Source organism: Salvia splendens, chromosome 5 (genome assembly GCF_004379255.2).
Source record: "Salvia splendens isolate huo1 chromosome 5, SspV2, whole genome shotgun sequence".
NCBI classification, from domain to species: Eukaryota; Viridiplantae; Streptophyta; class Magnoliopsida; order Lamiales; family Lamiaceae; genus Salvia; species Salvia splendens.
Window position 1 is genome coordinate 32045104 of NC_056036.1, and position 20213 is coordinate 32065316.

The 20213-nt window shown below is 39.5% G+C and overlaps 1 long non-coding RNA gene across 1 annotated transcript; it reads left to right on the forward strand.

The window, feature by feature from the left end:
- The first annotated feature begins 17571 nt into the window (after positions 1-17571).
- LOC121802423 lies at positions 17572-19944 on the forward strand. The gene is made up of 3 exons (XR_006050778.1): positions 17572-18070; positions 19148-19211; positions 19708-19944. It is a non-coding gene; the product is annotated as an uncharacterized LOC121802423 (long non-coding RNA).
- The last annotated feature ends 269 nt before the right edge of the window (positions 19945-20213 follow it).

Below are 20213 nucleotides of genomic sequence, written 5' to 3' on the forward strand. Positions count from 1 at the left end.
ATAGCTAGGGTAAATCATAGGGGATCTTACCATATGTAAATATTGTCTCTGCCTGTTTAGGCATGTAACCATCATTCTTGTGTATATACTGAAATAAATATGAGATCCTTTCTCAACATGGTATCAGAGCAGAAGCTCAGAATATAATTTCATCACAGCCATATACCTTATCCCGGCCAGAAGGCGGAGGACCACCCCCGGAACCTGAAAATGACAGAAGAGAAGGATGTCAAATACGATGATCTGAAGATTAAAGCCATCAAGAATGTTGTGGTAGAATTCAAGCTAAATGGAAGGAATTATCCATTATGGGCTCGACTTATGCGAGTTGCCATCGGGAGCAGAAGAGCACTACGACACATCACCGGAGTGCCGGAACCACCAAAACCAACTGATAAGGAGTATCTGGAATAGGAGGAGACCGATCTAGTGGTCTTCTTCTGGATTGTGGACAACATGGAGATCAAGATCTTCAGGGACTTTGCACATCACCAAAGTGCGAAGGCAATTTTGGATAGCCTGGCGGTGACGTATCAGAATACGTCGGACTCGTATATGATATACGATTTGGAGGACAAGGCCAGTCGAATTGTCCAAGGAGATATGGATCTGGAAACCTACTGGAGGACCCTGCACGGAGTGTGGATCGAAATCGATCGATGCCAAACCAAGACAATCACTTGTTGCGACAAAGGAATCGGTGAATACCGAACCATCATCAACACCCGACGATTGTACAAGTTCTTGGCCAGACTGAACCATCAATTCGAGGGGACCAGGAGAGATATCCTTAAAGAGATCCCGGCGCCACCAGTGGACGTCGCATACGGGTGGATCAAAAGGGAAGCCACCCGGCTGAAGATCATGCCGGCGGCAAACCCTGACCCAACCGGCGCAACGAACGGTGTAGGTCTCGGATTTGGAGCTCGGAACGTGCGATTCCCACCCCAACAGGCGACGCCCCGTCAAAGGCAAAATCTCGCCGCCACCAATAGCCGCCGCACAACACTCAAACCCGACAAGACCAAATTATGGTGCTCAAATTACAGGATGAACAAGCATACCAAAGAGACATGCTTCAAATTAATCGGCTTCCCGGAGTGGTGGGAGGAAAACCAAAAGGGGAAAGCAAAATTGGCCATTGGAGTGGAGGAAGTTGGCGGAACAGAGACTGCCGTCCGTGGACGAGCGACTGAGAGAGGAGGCTCGCGCGACGACGGCGGTAGACGAGGGGACGACGTGGGGCAGGCCGCTTTCGCCAGACGAATCGGAGGAGCAGAGAACGGCGACGAAGGAGGTACTGGGCTAGGGTTTTACAAACCCGCCCCACTTTATACGTTTAGATCCAGTCCCTGCACTTCTCAAAAATTACGGAAATTACCCCGTTTTATGCAAATTTCTCCCCATACTTTGCCTATTCCGAAAAAAAACCCCATAAATTGTGATGGTTCATATGTGAGTCCTAATAGTTTTGAAATATTGCATAAGTTACCTATTGCATGTGCGGTACAAAAAAAGTCTAGAGAGAAAGATAGGCGGTGGATTTTTGACTGTGGAGCCACCGACACTATGACACATGATAAAAATGATTTTGTGAATTTCTGTGGTACTATGAAAAGTCAGATACAAACTGCAGATGGGGAATTAACTTCAGTAGAAGGGAGTGAAAAAATTGAGATTTCACCGACGTTAAGGCTGTCTAATTGTCTCTATGTTCCTAAACTATCACATAAGTTGATGTCTATTAGCCACGTGACGAAGGAATTAAATTGCACATTGATAATGCATCCTAATTTTTGTGTATTACAGGGTATCGGGACGAGGAGGATAATTGGGCGTGGCACTGAGCGTCAAGGCCTCTACTATGTTGACGAGATGGCTCACCAAGGCAGTGCCGCAATGCTGGCTCACGGATCTGCAACCCGAGACGCTTGGTTGTGGCACAGACGTTTAGGTCATCCATCTCTTGGTTATTTTAAACTTCGTTTTTCTAATTTTTCCCATCTCAAGGATTTTGATTGCGAATCGTGTGTTTTGGCAAAAAGCCACAAACAATCTTTTAAATCTACTGAAACTCGAGTTGCAAGTCTTTTAGTACATGCTGATGTTTGGGGCCCTGCGCCCGTTACTGGTGATCATGGTTTTCGATATTTCTTGTTATTTGTGGATGATTGTTCGAGAATGACGTGTGTGTATTTTTTGAAAAACAAATCTGAAGTTTATGAAAAATTTGTTCTTTTTTACAAACTCATTCAAACTCAATTTCAGACGACCATTAAAGTCCTTAGGTCTGACAATGGGAGGGAGTTTGCCAATCGTGAAATGTCAAAATTTTTTGTTGATAATGGGTTACTTCATCAAACCTCATGCCCATATAACCCCGAACAAAATGGAGTAGCCGAGAAAAAAAATAGAATCATTATGGAAATCACTCGTGCTTTGTTTTTTGATTCTAATGTTCTGAAATTTTTATGGCCTGAAGCGGTTGCAACTTCTGTTTATTTGGTAAATCGTCTCTCCACAAAAATTTTGAAAATTAAAACTCCTTTGCAATTGTTGTCTTCACTAGCCGAGATACCTGAACCCCTCACCCTACCCCTTAAAATATTTGGATGTTCTGTGTATGTTCATGTTCCAAAACACGAAAGAACAAAATTTTCCGCTTGCGCTATTAAGTGTGTTTTTTTGCGGTACGGGATCAATAAAAAAGGTTATAGATGTTTTGATCCATCATCTAGGAAGATAATAACGACCATGAACTGCAACTTCTTGGAATGTGAGTATTACTATACCAATCTTAGTGGTCAGGGGGAGAGTTGTGAAATTAGGTCTGTTGATAGAACTAGTGGACCCCTAAATTGGTTTGTGTCATCACCAAGCGAATCCGTTTTGGAACCAACAGAGACAGTTAGCACTGCCGTCGAGCTCGTCTCATTGACAGTAGAGCCTCCTCAACCGCCGAGCCCTAACAATCCTCCTCCAGTGATATCTGAGGTAATTACTGAAACTGGGGTCAATAGTGCAAATATTCCTAATGACTCTGTCGCAGAACCAATGGAGAATGCTGCAATTGACGGGGATACTGGACAGTACATACTTCCCAATCGAAGCACAAGGGGCATTCCACCCAAGAGGTATAGTCCAGAACGGATATCAAAGAAGAGCAGATATTCAATGGAGAATTTGGCGACCGCAAACATGACAGAAATGGCAAGGGCTTTTATGGCAGCCCTATATGAAGAAGAAGCGATCCCCAGAACGGCAGAAGAAGCCATGGAAATCCAACATTGGAGAGAGGCAATGCTCGTGGAAATGAGGGCACTGATGAAAAGCAAGACATGGGAGGTGTGTATGAGACCAGAAGGATCATGACTAGTGGGTTGCCGATGGGTGTTCACAATCAAGAGGAAACCGAATGGATCAATTGATCGCTACAACGCAAGGATAGTAGCGAAAGGGTGCACACTCAAATCTATGGAGTTGACTATGCAGAAACATTCTCACCAGTAGCTAAGCTGAGTACTATTCGAGTGCTGTTCTCTATTGCTGCAACAAAGAACTGACCACTGCATCAATTTGATGTCACTAACGCTTTCTTGCATGGAGAGCTTACTCGATCGATCTACATGGAAGCTCCGCCCGGGTTTGAAGGGGAGTTCAAGGCAGGAGATGTGTGTATACTCAAGAAGACCCTATATGGTTTAAAGTAGTCGCCCAGGGCATGGTTTGGCAGATTTACGGAAGTAATGAAGAAATATGGGTACAAATAGAGTAATTCAGATCATACTTTGTTTCTAAAGAAGAAGGACGGGAAAATCACATGTCTGATCATCTATGTGGACGATATGATCCTTACGGGGGATGATGAGGAAGAAATAAGGCAATTGAGAAAGAATTTGTTTGCCGAGTTTGAAATGAAAGACTTGGGCCTATTGAAGTATTTTCTAGGCATTGAAGTGATGCGATCCAAGAAGGGAGTATTCATAAGCCAAAGGAAGTATGCGTTGGATCTCTTGGCCGAAGTAGGAATGCTGAATTGCAAGCCGGCAGAGACCCCAATGATGCAGAATCATGGCCTTCGACTGACTGAAGGAGCCGAACTCACCTACCAAACGAGATATCAACGGCTGGTGGGTAAACTTATCTATCTCTCCCATACTAGACCTGATATTGCATATGTTGTGAGAGTAGTTAGTCAGTTCATGCATAAGCCTCAAACCGATCACTGGGAAGCAGTCTTGAGGATTGTGCGCTATTTGAAGGGGACACCAGGATATGGGATCTTGTTCAAAAATCATGAGAATTTGGAGGTACATGGGTTTACCGATGCGGATTGGGCTGGAAATCCAAATGATCGAAAGTCGACCGCAGGCTACTTTACCTTTGTTGGAGGTAAGTTAGTGACTTGGCGAAGTAAGAAGCAAAAGGTAGTAGCACTATCAAGTGCAGAAGCGGAATTTCGTGGAATCAAAAGTGGAGTGACAGAAATCCTATGGTTGAAGAGTTGTTGGTGGAACTTGGCTTGATGTCAAAAGAGCCATGCAAACTCTTTTGTGATAATAATGCAGCAATTAGTATATCTGAAAATCCATTACAACATGATAGAACAAAGCATGCGGAAGTAGACCGACATTTTATCAAGGAGAATATAGAAGCAAAGGTGATAGACCTTCCGTTTGTTCGTTCAAAAGATCAGTTAGCAGATATTCTAACAAAAGCCGTGGAGGCAAGAAACTTCGCCGAAGTATTGGGCAAGTTAAAAATGGGAAATCCCATTGTTTAACTTGAGGGGGAGTGTTGGAAGAAATCAAGCTAAAATCAAGGAAGATACACGAAGATTATGTAATCAATTAGAAGTATTCATTCCGGATTTATAGCTAGGGTAAATCATAGGGGATCTTACCATATGTAAATATTGCCTCTGCCTATTTAGGCGTGTAACCATCATTCTCATATATATACAGAAATGAATACGAGATCATTTCTCAACGAATATATAAAGGACCGCCCCCTCAATTAATAAATGATTAAGGGTGTATGTGAATAGACTAATGGTTAAATTGATTCCTACATACCAAGAGGAGATATATAAATTATCATTCCTCATCATTAGGCTTTAGAACGGAAAACACCATTAAAAAGTTAATGAATCTGTCAATTTAAATGAAGATCGAAGCCAAAATAGGCCTGTATTTTTGGGCGACTTTGCTAAAAAAAATTCTTTGCCGATTCCTTTCCCGACAGAAAACATAAAAAGTTCCACTCAGAATAGAATAAAATAAAATAAAAACAACATAAAAACGTTACATTATGTCTATATTAATATGTTATTCTAATGTTGTTTCTTTATCTCCAATTTTTTTTTAAAAGTTATGTGCAAGGAGCCTTTTACAAAGTTCTTATCTTGTTCTTTTCTGCTTTCTGATGGATTCTTAAGAATAGATTATTATTATTCTACCCGAAAACCTCAATCTTTCGTTATTACATTAGAAAATTCTATATCTTAGCATAATAACATTGATCAACTAGAAATTTGAAATCTTCTTCTATTAATTAAATGAAACTTTTATAAGCAAAAATCACATACAGTTAAAAATTTCCTCAAAGTTACACATAACTATTTTCAAAGTAAATAGTGTGAATATTTCCAATTTCAGCGCATTTTTCTAAGCGATTACCCTCGTTAATATAAATACTAGTATATCCATTGATCAAGATACATATATACATAAATTATACATGCATGATGCTCCTACGATTTTAAATCAAACCATGTCAATTAGATTAAAAAGATTTGTGTTACATTTCTACATGATTTCAGTGTGATTGGAAGATAATTGTGGAGATATCTGATGAAAAAGTTAATTATTTCCAAAACCTACATATATTTATTATAGATAGATAATTCCAGAAATGCAGCTCAAATCTTGACCCTAGGATTAGATGATCTAATGGTCAATAATTAATTAAAAACACGAAAGGTCATAATTAAGCAGTTTTATGTCTTATTATAAGATTTAGGTTTAATGTCATGTTAAGATCATTTTAGGTCATTCTTTGTTAGTATGACCTAAAAATAGATTAACAATGACCTAAAAATGTCCTACGCATGATATTGTTCTGCGTTTTTTATTTAAATCTAGTTTTTCATAGATTAAAATCCTATAATATATTAATTCTCTTTAAATCAATTAATATTCATGAATCGATTTTTAATGTAAAATGCCTAAAAAGTTTAATTATATATACACAATGTACGTTTTAATTCATTAAATCTTTATTTAGTCAATGATAAATTCAACCAATAGTCATTGGATGATTATCTCGTGGCAGCTTTATAATTTTTGTGGCAAAGAACATGAAATTCCCATGTTAAAAGGCGTAACACGATTAACAATTGGGATTAGTGATGTCAATTCTCATCTATTTCCTCAGATTCCATTGAAGAAGAAAAGGTGAAAAGAAGGTCTCTTTTTTGATGAGGATTTCCTTTTGGAAAGTCACAAAAAAATTCACCATGTTTCACTTTCTCTCTCTTTTCAGGTGTGCCCATCTCAAAAGAAAAAGGTAATTATGAGAGAGTTTGTGTGGAATGCAAAAGAGGAATACTACAAAGTTAACTCCACTAAGCAATGCACACTTTTGAAATGTCGAGGTAAAAAACAAACAAAATGCAACAGTGAAGTAGTAGTATTAAATTCTTCATAAAATTTACAAGATGTGATCTGTAAAATATTGTTGCTGAAGAAAAAATGGTCAGTGCTGAGTCTGCTGACCTTAATAAATTGTGGTTTTGTACTTAGTTAATACTAGTGAAAGAATCCCCTACTGTGCTAAATATACACACACATCAAATTATTTTATAATAAAAGAAATTAATAGTATGAGTGGAACAACATCCCCTGTTGTGCTAGCAATCATAGCAGAGGATTCAAATCCTTTAACACCCACACCCCCAGACTCCAAAATTTTCAGTAACTAAGTTTTTACTAGTATACATATATTGGGTTAATATTTCAGATTTAAGTCACTACTATATATTTTTAGTTCATTATTTTATTAATCTCTGATTTCATATGACTATCTAAAATTAATTCTAAACTGAAAATAAATAATTGAAACTCAAAATTTACTTATATAACTAAAAATTCGAAAATAAATAATTTAAATATCAAAATTTCATTGTATATCAGTTTTTTTCTTCACACCAACTAATGATACCATTTGGTTTACATAACAACACCTTTATTATAAGGAAATCCCGAACGCTTATTTTTCAATAGGAATCAAAATAAAATTTAATGTAATTAAGTAAAGTAAGTACGTTGTTTATTGTTGAAACATCTATTGTGGAAGTATTTAGGTTTAGTTAAAGTTTTGATTCAATTTCATTATTTAATTTTACATATAACCCATAATAAATAGATGAAAATATTGAGAGGAGAGTGGGTGCCAAAGGCATATAGATTAGGTCAATGATGACAATTTTGGTAAAACTACTAATTGAAAATTGTTGACAGGTTGCCATCAATTTTGACTGAATCAATATATCGCAGCACATACATGGAATTTCAATTTATTATCTCAACATGATTCAAAAAACATACTACTACTGCTACAATAAATTGAATCCACCTACTCACAGAATCACAAAATATAAATACTCCTAGAATAAAAATAAATAAATATAATTCATTCTTCAACATACAATGATATAAATAGTGGAAATTAATTAGTCCAGACATGGGGGGTGTCACATGGTGAAGACTTCATAATGAGTAACCACACATTTTTAAAAATTTCATAGAAGAACGAGACATTTTACCTATGGTTTCACCAATTGTATGACTCACTTTGCTTTTCATGAAAATATGATGATGACATCTCAACTGTAGAATCTAATGCAAAATTTCAAATCATACATATGTATCTTTCTAAATTGAAATCCGATGATTGATTAAGACTAAGGCTTCCTATAATTTGGAAATTTTAGCCAACTAATTTTGTTAGCATAAAAGCGTGATTTTTTTAGTGTAGTACAAAGTGCTTATGCAAGATGGATTTGATGTTAGAAATTAAAAAATAGTTTAAAAAACTAAAATAACAACTAAATAATAAAAAAGCAAGCTATTTAAAATTATTATAAAAAAAATCAAATAAGCCGCACACGTTAGGACGTTATTTGTCAATCTCCATCCACAACTTTCTAATTCCATACAATGACGATTTTTCAAAAAATGCTAGTAATTAATTTCTTACTATGTACGTTTCGCTTAGACTTGCATGCATTATCCTCTGATTTTGCAGTTTTTATATTGCTAAGTTGGACAAGTTTATGCCAAAATTAGTTGTAATTACAATGTGATTTTTACTTAATTAATTCAAAGGGTTGAATCATTCTTTTTAAATTTTGCTTGATTTGTTTGTTAATTTAGTGACCGGTTGGCTGTTGATAGCTCCTTAAAGGTCAAGTGACTTAATTTAATGCTAAATATGCAGGTTCGTTTGGATTAAGGTAGCTATAAAGATTCAAAATAATTTCGCCAAAGAAATAAACAAATAAAAATTAAACACTTAACGTGAATGACTAATTTAGAGATTTAACTCCTCGAACTTGCTTAAATTAATAAGGCTATCCACAATGGCGCCTAGCGCACCGCCTAGCCGAGCGCCGGCGCTAGGCGGTCGCTAGGCGAACCATTGCAGCTTCCGAAAACCGCCGAGCGGTTTTTCGGAATTAAAAATCGCCTAGCGCTAGGCGGTCGACGGGCGCTGGGCGATCCGCTCGGCGCCATTGCAGCGTCGGTATCGCCCAGCGGTTTTTTGTTTTTTTTTAAAATTTTCGAGACACTATATATACGCGATTTGCACTTCATTTTCATTCGCACCACTTGTATTAACGAGTACTTTCTCTATCTTAATTTTGTAAAATGTACTTTTTTTAATGTAATTTTTATTATTAATATACTTTTTAAAAATTTTAGTACTGTTTTAAATTTATTGTACTGTTTTAAATTTATTGTACTTTTTTAATTTATTGTACTTTTTTTAAAATTAAAATAGTATTATTAATGTTTCCCGTATGTCTCGTAAATTAAATTACGTATATTGTGTTATTAGTGATGTGGCTGGGCTATTTATGATATGGTTAGGCTATGGCTGGGCTATTTCTGATGTGGCAGGAGGATTTTTAGTATTGATGATGTGACAGAAGGAGTTTGTGGCTGGGCTATGGCTGGGCTATTGCTGGGCTATCACCACGGTGGATACCCTAAGTGAATATTGATATGGTAATTTGGTAGACACCTTGACTACTATTTTATGATGATTTAATGTTATGCTATTTAAAATAAAATTCTATAGGTACGAGATATCAAATCAAGTTATGAAAGTTAGGCAGGAAATGAGTGGTACAAATACGATACAGTTGTCCTTTAAATTCTGGTAAACATAAATGTACAAAGAGTTCTTAACTATTAGAGTGTCCACTATAAGGCCGACACCCCCAATAGCTCGGCCCTATTTTTTGTCCATAGCTCCAAAATTTTGGTTCCACCACTATAGTGGACACCTTCAATAGCCCCCAAATTTTATAATCAATTTTCATTTTATAATGTTTCAAGTAATTATGAATAAATTTATCGGGTTATACGTAATTAGAAGAAGACGACTATACGAATTAATGAATGGAGTGAGGTGTATTTATAGGTGAATTAAAATGAAAAAAAAATTGAAAATCGTCAACCGGCGCGGCGGACGGTGCCGCCACTATAGGCGCCGCGCCTATCGCCGCGTCCGCCCCGGAGGAGCCGGTTCCTCGCCCCGGAGTCGGCTGAAGCCCGTCCGCCGCCTACCGCCCCCATTTCGGTGTCCGCCCGCAATTCCACTATAACTGCCCCCGCTTCCGCCCCCAACCGCGGCTATCCATAGTGGATACCCTTAGGCCATCCACGATGGGGCGCCCTAAAGTCATCAGTTTTATCCTCCTGCCCCCACCTGCAGTGGGGCGCCCTAAACCGCTCCCTATACATTTTTTTAATTGAATATTTAAATAACTGCAAAAATTGGGGAAAAACTTCATTTCATTTATAAAAATTAATACATTACAATACGAATTAAAAAAATACGCAAACTCAGCGACGGCGGTTACGGGCCCACACTTCTTCAATCATGTCGTTTATGAGCTGAGAATGGTCTTGTTGGTTGCGCATTGAGGTCTGTCTAGATAGAACCTCATTGAAGCCCGGCTGTCACGACCGCACTTCCTAAGGATAGGAAGCACGGGAAAATCGTGACTAGTTGGGGAACTAAGAAGCGGGGAAGAAGGGGGGATAATCAACTCAAGGCAATACAACTTAACAATCAAAGAGGAAATTCCATTTAAATCGATCAACGTTTCAAAACCCAAGTCTCATAATGAAAGATAACAGAGTTCAACCATAAGGGAAGTAACAGAGTTCAACAGTTCAAAGAAAATAATAGAAATTCTGAAAACATTGAGTAGCGGAAGCAAATTTGAGAGTTTAGCTACTGCTATGTATGGAGACATAATAGTAACCGGAACAGTGATTTAATACGTTCTTGGATCATCGCTCAACATCCTCCGCCTCCCGACCCCGCTCAACCTGCACATAGGGAAAACATATGCAGGGGCTGAGTACTTGGTGCACCCAGTGAACTCATGCCCAAAAATATTCACCGTTAAGATATGTCAAGCCATCATCGAGTGAATCCCGGGTTTTACTTTTAAAAGGCCGAGAGACACTAAAGTTCATTTCCTTAAAAAGTGTCCGCGCGGACCAACATCATCCTCCATCATATACCATATCTGAACCATCATGTGAAACGAGACTGTGGCCACAATCTCGATCACTGGACCGGACGACCTAGGGGACGGCTCACGATCCCCATCAGTGCACTAGTCTAAGTAGGGCGTAGACCCTAGTTAGACCCGAATTCGTTAACCATCAAAGTCTAGTAGAGTTTCATTCTAGTAGACAATCAGATAGGCAGTTTCAAAACATAAACACGGCATGACATACTTATAGAAACATCCTTATAACATCGTAAGCATATTGATTCAAAATAAACGTTTAAGAATAAAGCCCATCTCAAAAGCTTAGGATTTCCGTAAAATTCCTCGTTCCGACTTTTAGCGTGCGTGCGAACCACCTTTTCGGAAAACACATAAAATTCATATCAAACCTCTGTAACGACGATAATTAGAATGCATGCACTCTAATTAAAATCTTTTAATTCTCTTTCCCGATTTTCACGTATTTTCGGTTATTCGGCGGCCGCCCAAGGCGTCGCGTGCGACGGCGGTCGGCCGCTTACGCTCGTTCTTCCTCCGTTGGCTCCCCGTATTTTCCATAACGTCGAAAATAATTTCTATAAATTATTTACGCGCATACTTTAATTTCCGTAATTATTTACCATTGGAAAAGTATTACTTCATACTTAGGTAAATTATTCTTCTTCAAAAAGTCTTCCGGAAATTACTGAAATAATTTCCCCCGATTAAATTTTAATTATCGGCCCAAGCGATTAAATTTCTTAGCCACCTTATTCCTCCAAAATTACATAGTGAGCCCCATCAAATTAGTGAGCCCATCAATTTATTTAGACTTCCATTTTTAAAAGGCCCAACAACGAAATAAACTATTCCAAGGCCCAAATTAAAAACACATGGCCCAGATTTAATTATCTCCCTCTCTAACATCTTTCTCTCTCTCCGTCTTCTCTCTCTCTCGGCCACCACACAGCAGCCGCCGCCGTCGCCCTCTCCGGCTCGACGACGTCGCTGCTGGAATAGTCGGCGGGTCGTGAAGCCACCGTTGCCTTGCCGCCTCCACTCGTCGCCGTCGCAGGGTCGCCGGGAAGCTGCTGCCGTGGAGGGACTTCGCACGGCGTCGCTGCCAGCTGGAGTCACCGGCCGCTGCTGTCTCCCGTCGCGTTGCTGCTGCCGCCGTCGCCACCGGGAGCCGTCATCCGCACCGGGAACGTCGAGCGCGGCTGTCCGCCGCTGCCCGTCGCCTGCGGCGACTTCTCCTCCTCCGAAACCACTCCGAACCCGCCCGAAAACACCCCGCAAAGGCTCGCAACACGTGTTATTAACATAAAGCTAAGTTCTTTCTAAGCTTCGGCTAAGTACGGCGATCGTTTGGAAGGTTCTACGTTGAATTCTACTTAGTTTGATTATGGAAGAAAAGCTATGGAACAAGGATGTATATCATGTATGCAAGGATAGTAAACGACTCATGCTTTGAGGATGGAAGAAATGGTATACCTCAAGAGCTTAAATTTGATGGTGGTTGAACAAAAATGGTGGAACCAACTCCTTCTTCTCCCTCCTTCCTCTCGGCTATCTCTCGCCGCTTTTCTTCTCCTTCTTCTCTCTTCTCTCTTCTTTTTGCCAAGTGAAAGTGGTGAGTGGGTTAGGGGGGTTTAAGGAGGGTGTAGGTATTGATGAGGGAAGTGGAGAGGTGGAAAAACCGATCGGTCATCATGGGGGAAAAGAACCGTCGACGTGGGGGGGGGGGAGAAGGAGGAAAAATTATTTTGGGCTTAGATAATTTAAAGCCATACTTGGGCTTCCATAAATTAATTCCAAAGTTGTTGGGCTCAAAATCAACAAATAAATTACAAGCCCAAGTAGAAAAACTACCACTTGATGGATTTAAAGAGTTATTAAAATTCAAGTTATTTCATATTTAATTGGACTTCAAATTTATTTTGGAAAGTCCAAAATAAATTCATACATTTATATATATTTCGTATTTTCCTTCATCAATTAAAATTCACGGTCCTTTATTAAATTTTGTTATCTCGTTCTTCATAACCAAAAATTTAAAGTACGAGAAATCGTACATAATTTATATTTGGTGGTGTTCCAAATATAATATTCATTCAACCGTTCCTTGCTTTACGCGCGTCGTTATCCAAAAACATATATTTCTTTCCACTTAATTCATTCGTCTTGCTAAAGAATAGCAATTTCATCATCGACCCTTTCAACGAGACCTTAAACGTGTCTCCCAACGTTCAAAAAGAAAACACATTCCTTTTTCCCATCAAACTCATAAACCATAATATTTCCCATAACACATCTATCGAGAAGCATAGCATTTCGAAATAATTTTATCAGTTATTCTGTTACATAAAAGTAAATTTCAAACTTAAGGTACGGGTGTTACACCGGCGGTAATCCTCTAGCGGGGGGCTCGGTCGCCGTGCTGGACGAGCTAGATGCACCGTCATCATCGTTCCACTCGGTGATGCTCCCACATTCATGCTCGACTATCATGTTGTGCATGATTATGCACGCATACATGACATCGGCGATGACTTCCTTGAACCAGAGACGAGCCGACCCTTTCACAATTGCCCACCGTGCTTGGAGCACACCAAATGCCCTCTTGACATCATTCCGCGTCGACTCCTGCTTTTGCGCAAATAAAACCCTCTTCTCACCAATTGGGCAGCTGATCGTTTTCACAAAAACATGCCACCGTGGGTATATGCCATCGGCCAAGTAGTACCTCATGTGGTATTGGCGCCTGTTGGCAGTGAACTCGATGGCCGGGCCATTGCCATTGCATTGCTCGGTGAAGAGGGTGGATGAGTTGAGGACGTTAATGTCGTTGTTCGACCCGGCTATGCTGAAGTAAGCATGCCAGATCCAGAGCCGATGGTTAGCGACGGCTTCGAGGATCATCGTCGGGTGGCTGCCCTTGTATCCACTAGTGAATTGGCCTCTCCACGCCGTCGGACAATTCTTCCACTGCCAGTGCATACACTCGATGCTCCCTAGCATCCCAGGAAAGTCGTGCACCGTCTCGTGCATCTTCTACATGCCCTGGCAATCAGTGGCAGTCGGCTTGCGCAAATATGTGTCGCCGTAGGCCTCCACAAAATCTCCTCAGGCATTCCCGACATGTTGTATCCCCGACGTGGAGGTACTCGTCGAAGATGTCCGTCGTGGTGCCGTAGGCCAACTGACGGATTGCAGCCGTGCACTTTTGCAACGATGTAAGGCCTGGTCTGCCAATGCCGTCTTCCCGATACGTCATGTATTCATCACGTGACGACAACGTCTGGACAATGCTGAGAAAAAGGTAACGCGGCATTCTAAACCGGCGGCGGAAAACAGTCGGTCCCCACCGTGGTTGATCGGTAAAATAGTCTGCAAAAGCTGCCGCGTGGTCGAATAGGCCTGTGGATCTGCTCCGCCGCCGCCGCCGCCTCCTCGCGCTGCATTTCGACTAAGCATTCCCTCATGGCCTCTTCAACGGCTGCATCTAAGGCTTCCGAGGTCGAACTACCTGACTCCGAGGAACTAGAACTAGTGGTGTCGTCGTCGTGATTCATTTTGATACGCGAGAGGTAGAAATGTGAGAGATGAGCGAAATGAGAGAGGCGAGATGTTCGTATGAACAAGTGAATGAGAAACGAGGTTTAAATAGACAAAATTCGGAAAAATAAAAATAAAAAACGCGTGCCATCGTCCGCCTAGCCCACAATGGGGGGCCTGATGGCGCGGACGATAGGCCATTGTCCGCGCTTCTTCTGCGGATGATGCATCGGGCGTGTGCGTAGGGCGCGGACGATGGCGGGCACCCACAATGGAGGCATCGTCCGCGCCCGAGGACGATGGCCGCCATCGGGCGCCCCATTGTGGGTGCCCTTATGCCTATAGACAGGAGAATTTATTTTGGCCTTCTACTTTAAACATTTATAACAATTACTCCATCTTTCGCTATTAGGAGTCCCGTTGAGAATCTTCTTTACATTATTTCTTTCTTATTTTTACTATTTCTCCACTTTAACTGTTTATTGCTCGTCCCCGATAATTGTCACTCTTTGACTGGGCACAAGTTTTAAAAAATGTATAGAAAAGTTGGTTGAAAAAGTTTGTGGAATGTGAGATCCAATTTTTTATATTGGTTTTATAATAAAATGTGAGTGAAGTGAGTTAGTAGAATTTGAGACCTACTTACCATTTATGGTAAAAATGAAGTGTGACAATTATTGAGAGACAGACCGAAATGAAAAAAAGTGACAATTAATCGTGGACGGAGGGAATATCATTTTACAAAACGAGTGTAGAAAAGTCAACAGGACTCCTAATGGCGAACGGAAGGAGTAATTAAATTATCAAATTAGTTTATATTTTTTAAAACTTAAATGATAAATTTTAAATTTTTTAAAAATCATTTCTATTTGAATCAATTTTATTTATATATTTATATCTTTATTATTAAATTCAAAACAAAACCATTTAATAATCCATACAACTATTCATTTACGTCACCAAACATATGGACAACAATTTAGCATCAAATTGTCTAAAATAATTATTGTGTGACTATAAATATTTTTTTATAAAAAAAATAATCCCCTCTTCGTCTCATGCTACTCGCATTTTTCACTTTAGACCGTAAATTAAGGATTGAGTAATTATTGTAAATAAATTAGCATTTTAAGTGTAATAAGCGAACACTTAATTAACTCTAATATCTTAAAGAAATATTCTAAGTCTTAGAAATAATGCAAATAATTTGAAGCAGGCTAAAATAAAAAAATGCAAATAGCATGAGCCGAATCTAAATTTGACTAAATTTCATAACTTTATAAGTAATTTAACTATTTACATATAAGGTGGATTAACATAATTCAAGTTTTAACAACTGTTGGCCACCTAATTTAAATATTTTGATTACGATAATTATGTTATCATTTCTCTCACTCGTTACTTGTCAGATACTTTAGGTGAATAGCTTTTCGTTCAACTCTAATCTTAGTCAAACTCTTATTTCACGTGCTCTCCCTTTTGCATGCATATTCTGTAAAACAAGTAACACGAAACAAATTATCTTAATAAAAAAATTCTTCTAGACTAGCTTAGTTCAAAACTATTAAAAATTCTTTTGTTATAAGCTGGGGTAATCGATTATATCCTGAGACACCGAGCACCACCCAATAGAATACTTTATTCAATAAAATAAAAAAGAAAAGGAATGCTTGAAAATTGTATGAAAGAAATCAAATCATCAAAAATACAAGCAGAGAATTAGAGGAATGATTGTCTTACCAAGAATGCTTGAAAATTGTATGAAAGAAATAAAATCATCAAAAATACAAGCAGAGAATTAGAGGAATGGCTATCTTACCAAGATTAAAAGATTGTGATCCTACAAATTGTGCTTATCTTATATACATGTAAATCTACTCTATTAAGAGTATTTTAAACACACAGTATTCAACATAAACTAAAAACAATTCATGGATCCTTTCTCAAACATGGCGTCACAGCAGGAAAATTGAGGCTTTGAAAGTTCTCATCATAGCAAATACTTTGTTCTCGGCCAATTAGGCCATCCACGGAATAGCGCAGCCATAGCCTAGCCATTGCCACATCATCAGCACTAAAAATCCTTCTGCCACATCATCAAAACAAGCAAATAGCCCAGCAATAGCCCAGCCATAGCCTAGCCACATAATATCCACATCACTATTAACAAATATATACAAAATGAAATAATTAACAATCACACAATATACGAAATTTAATTTACGAGACATATACGGGAAAAATTTAATAATACTATTAAAATTTAAAAAAGTACAATAATTTTAAAAAATACATTAATTTTAAAAAAATACAATAATAAAAAAATACAATAATAAGATAGAGAGAGTACTCGTTAAAACAAGTGGTGCGAATGAAAATGACGAGCAAATCGCGTATATATAGTGTTTCGGAAAAAAAAATTTTAATTTCGCGCTAGGCGGTGCGCTGGGCGATCCGGGCGCTGCAATAGCGCCGAGCTGATCGCCCAGCGCACCGCCCAGCGCTGCGCGGTTTCTCTCTCCATTCGTCCGCTGGGCGACTGCAATAGACCGCCCAGCGCCGGCGCTCGACTGGGCGCTATTGTGGATGGTCGGCTGGGCGCTATTGTGGATGGTCTTAGGCAAAACCAACCTAGAAACAACCAACCAGAATCTGCACCAAAAAATGTCAGATGATAACAAACCAAATATTGATTCCTCAAACAAGTTAAGAACTAGCAAGATGCGTTCAAGCTCAACGGGAAGAATTACCCGTTGTGGTCACAGCTTATGAAAGTCGCAATTGGGAGTAGAGGGGCTTACTCCCACATCACTGGAATTCCAACACCGTCGGAACCAAGAACCGAATGAGATAACGATTGGGATGAGACAAACTTGATAGTCTTCTCCTGGATCGTTGACAATATCGAGAATGGCATAATAGGCGACTTTGCCCATCACCGACATTGAAGGCCATTTTGGGACAGCCTGTAACGCACGTACTTTTTATGTACTAAATTAATATGTCTTGTTTTAATAAAAATAAAATTTTTTCGTCATTCTTTGCTTCTCGTTTTGTTTTTTTAAAGTATAGTATTTATGGTACTTGGAACAACACCAAGTTACTACGAGACAAATAAAAATTTGTCTCAACGAAAGGAAACGAACAAAAAAAATTAATTAAGGTTTACGAACTTTAATTAGTGAAGAAGAATGCAATATAATAATAATATACTTGGAATTCTCAAATGATGAATTAGAGTCCAAATGTTTATTTAAAATGGCTTTGGGCCATAATAATCAATAAGTCCAACCAATTAATAATTATATAAACTTGGGCTTACAATTAATTGAGCCCAAAACAATTTAAATAATTTGGGAGCAAGCCCAAGAATTCTTTCCTTCTTCCTTCTTTCTTTCCTCCTTCTCGGCCGATTCTTCTCCATGGAGACTCTCCATGTTTCCAACTCCTTTATCTTCCATCTTCCACCTTCAATTCTAAAATCAAAAGTCACACAAATTAATACATAAGATCCTTCATTTATCTCCTCTCGTACCCTTCCACTTCAACATTTACAAGCAAAAATCACACAGAGAGAGAGAGGGAGAGCCAAGAGTTTCAGGAAAGCCACTGCCCTGTTTTGCTTCAATCTCATAACAAGCCAAGAAATCGAAAGTTCCAAATCCAAGGAGCTCTCTCTTTCGGACCGTGGCACCACTTTCCTTCAAACGGTTTGAGGTATAATCCCTTCCCAATTTGCAACTCATGTTTTGCATAGTGTACATCATACACCAATCAACAATAGATCAACCTTTTCCAAATGAACTTTCCCTCGGCAAAATAAAAATCGATGCGAAAAGAACATAATTTGAGTACGAGAACTTAGCTTTCGGGACGTTTCGGGGCTGTTCGGGGCTGCGCGGTGTCTGTTCGGGGCGGCGGCGACAGCAGGGGTTGACTGCTCCGGCGGCTGGACCTCTCTGCGACAGCAGCGTGCCGGCGAACAGCAGCCCGGAGCAGCAGCAACGACGACGGCAGCGTCTCAGGCGCGGCGAATCGGCAGATTGACGGGCAGCGGCATCGCTCCCGGTACAGCAGCAGCGACGACACAGCAGCGGCGAACGGCAGTCAACGCGACGGCGCGGGCGGAGAATTGAAGTCGGATCCCTCGGCGGAAGTTGGAGCCGTCGATTGTGTGGTGAGAAGGAGTAGGCGACAGGAATTGAAAGCAAAAGAGAAGAAATGAGAGAGAGAGAAGAAGATAGAAGGGGAGAGAGAGACGTGGGGTAATGAACTTTGGGCCTTGGTTTTTCTTTAAAAGAATTGGGCCTCAATAATTAAAATTGGGGTGTTGGGTCCTCTTTAATTGATTTGGGGCTTCTCAAGTTAATTGGAGGAATAAGGATGGGCCTTTTAATTATTGAAGAGTTTTGGTAGTGGGCAACTTTTAAATCCTTGGGCCGATAAATTAATTGTGGGGAATTATTTAATTAATTTCAACATATTTTGAAGCATGAATATTATTATCCCAAGTCCGAAATAAAATTATGGCGAAGGAAAATAGTTGAGATAAATTAATTATGTGCTTAATTAATTTTCAGAAATTATTCCGACGTCATGGAAAATACGAGGAGCCAACGGAGGAAAGAACGAGCGTAAGTGGCCGACCGGCGTTGCCCGCGACTCCTTGGGCGGCCGCCGAATAATCGAAAATGCGTGAAAACTGAGAAACGAGATAAAAGACGTTAATTAGAGTGCATGCATTCTAAATGTTTTCTTTCTTGAGATTGAAGTGCACTTTAATTTTCTCAAAAGGTGGTTCGCACGCTCGTTAAAGTCTGATCACGAAGTTTGTTAAGGAAACTACTAAGCTTTTGAGGTGGGCTTTATTGCTTAAACTCTTTATTTACAATGATATGTATATGGTGATAAGGGTGGTTTAACTGTTATGTTATGCCGTATTTTATGTTTTGAATTGCCTATCTGATTGTCTATTAGGATAATGTCCTACTAGACTTTGATGGTTAACGAATTCGGGTATGACTAGGGAGTGAGTCTTTACTCAGACTAGTGCACTGATGGGGATCGTGAGCCGTCCTTTGTGGTCGGCCGGTCCAGTGATCGAGTTTGTGGCCACATTCTCGTTTCACATGATGGGTCAGATATGGTACATGATGGAGGATGACGATGATGTTTGCATGCGCATGCACCTTTTTATGGAAATGATTTTAGTGTTTCTCGGTATTTTTTAAAGTAAAACCCGAGTTTCACTCAACGGTGGCTTGACATAACTTTATTGATGAAATGTATTTTGGGCATGAGTTCACTGAGTGCATCAAGTACTCAGCCCCTGCATATGTTTTCTTTATGTGCAGGTTGAGCGTGGACGGGGGGCGGAGGATGTTGAGCATTTGGACAAAGACAGTATTCAATAAATGATTCGGTTGCTATTGTGTCTTCATACATAGTAGTAGCTAACTCTCGATTGCTTCCGCTACGTCAAGTTTTAAAACTCTTATGTTTCCTTAATTTGTTGAACTAATTTCATTCAAACTATGTTGCTTCGTGATCTCAGACTATAATTTGATAATAAAGTTTCGTCTTTTGATCTACATGTCGTACCCCTTGATTGTTTCCCCTTTCTTCCCCGCTTCTTAATTCCTCCATTAGTCGCGACCCACCGTGCTTCCTATCCATAGGGAGTGTGGTCGTGACACAGCCTCCCTACAATGTTCGAGAATACTGCAAATCCATACCTCTTGTAAGACCTAGAGAAAAAGGCAAATACAATCGCACAAGGCAGTTTGGATCTAGAAACTGTTGGAATCGTGATTGGTCAAATAACTTTGACTAATAATAAATGTTATAAGACATTTAATTT